The sequence below is a fragment of the Arachis ipaensis genome, chromosome B1, assembly GCF_059453495.1.
Source record: "Arachis ipaensis isolate K30076 ecotype BB chromosome B1, ASM5945349v1, whole genome shotgun sequence".
NCBI lineage: Eukaryota > Viridiplantae > Streptophyta > Magnoliopsida > Fabales > Fabaceae > Arachis > Arachis ipaensis.
In genome coordinates, this window is record NC_142436.1 from 119,522,286 (window position 1) to 119,523,999 (window position 1,714).

Sequence of the window (1,714 nt, forward strand, 5' to 3'; positions counted from 1 at the left end):
AAAACTACCTAACTAACTCTCTCTCTCTCTCTAATTTTTGAAAATATCTCCCCTCTTTTTCAAAAATTTCTTTTTTATTAACTAATTATTTTTATTTTTAAATTTTAAAAATTTTTCGAAAATTTCTAACATTTTTCAAAAACCATTTTTCAAAAATCACTAACTCTTTTTCAAAATAATTTTCGAAAATTATACCTCCCCCATCCTATTCTATTTATTCATTCATATCCTAACATCTCATCTCACATCTCTTCCATCCGTACAGTTGTGCTTCTTCCTTTACATCACATTCTTTGTCTCCCCCTCTTTTCTTCCACTCACAAAGGGATCCCTATACTGTGGTATAAAGGATCTCTATTATTATTATTATTTTTCTGTGCCTTCTTCTTTGTCATATGAGCAGGAGCAAGGATAAGAACATTCTTGTGGAAGCAGATCCAGAACCTGAAAGGACTCTGAAGAGAAAATTAAGAGAAGCTAAAATACAACAATCCAGAGATAACCTTTCAGAATTTTTCGAACAGGAAGAGAAGATGGCAGCCGAAAATAATAATAATGTAAGGAAGATGCTTGGTGACTTTACTGCACCTAATTCCAATCTACATGGAAGAAGCATCTCCATTCCTGCCATTGGAGCAAACAACTTTGAGCTGAAACCTCAATTAGTTTCTCTGATGCAGCAGAACTGCAAGTTTCATGGACTTCCATCTGAAGATCCTTTTCAGTTGAATTCTTGCAGATATGTGATACTGTTAAGACTAATGGAGTAGATCCTGAAGTCTACAGGCTCATGCTTTTCCCTTTTGCTGTAAGAGACAGAGCTAGATTATGGTTGGATTCTCAACCCAAAGACAGCCTGAACTCTTGGGATAAGCTGGTCACGGCTTTCTTAGCCAAGTACTTTCCTCCTCAAAAGCTGAGCAAGCTTAGAGCTGATGTTCAAACCTTCAGACAGAAAGAAGGTGAATCCCTCTATGAAGCTTGGGAAAGATACAAACAGTTGACCAAAAAGTGTCCTTCTGACATGCTTTCAGAATGGACCATCCTGGATATATTCTATGATGGTTTATCTGAGCTATCAAAGATGTCATTGGATACCTCTGCAGGTGGATCCATTCACCTAAAGAAAACGCCTGCAGAAGCTCAAGAACTCATTGACATGGTTGCTAATAACCAGTTCATGTACACTTCTGAAAGGAATCCTGTGAGTAATGGGACGCCTATGAAGAAGGGAGTTCTTGAAGTTGATACTCTGAATGCCATATTGGCTCAGAATAAAATATTGACTCAGAAAGTCAATATGATCTCTCAGAGTCTGCATGGAATGCAAGCTGCATCCAACAGTACTCAAGAGGCTTCTCCTGAAGAAGAAGCTTATGATCCTGAGCACCCTGCAATAGCAGAGGTAAATTACTTAGGTGAACCTTATGGAAACACCTATAACTCAACATGGAGAAATCATCCAAATTTCTCATGGAAGGATCAAAAGCCCCAACAAGGCTTTAATAATGGTGGAAGAAACAGGTTTAGCAATAGCAAGCCTTTTCCATCATCAACTCAGCAACAGACAGAGAACTCTGAACAAAATGCTTCTAATTTAGCAAATTTAGTCTCTGATCTATCTAAGGCCACTGTAAGTTTCATAAATGAAACAAGGTCTTCCATTAAAAATCTGGAAGCACAAGTGGGCCAGCTGAGTAAAAGGATCACTGAA

At 37.7% G+C, this 1,714-nt stretch overlaps 1 non-coding gene across 1 annotated transcript; it reads right to left on the reverse strand.

Annotated features, from left to right (window-relative positions):
* Nucleotides 1-922: 922 nt before the first annotated feature.
* On the reverse strand, nt 923-1,030 carry LOC148578121 (small nucleolar RNA R71). Its single transcript, XR_015903312.1, has one exon. It is a non-coding gene; the product is annotated as a small nucleolar RNA R71 (small nucleolar RNA).
* Between the last annotated feature and the right edge of the window lie 684 nt (nt 1,031-1,714).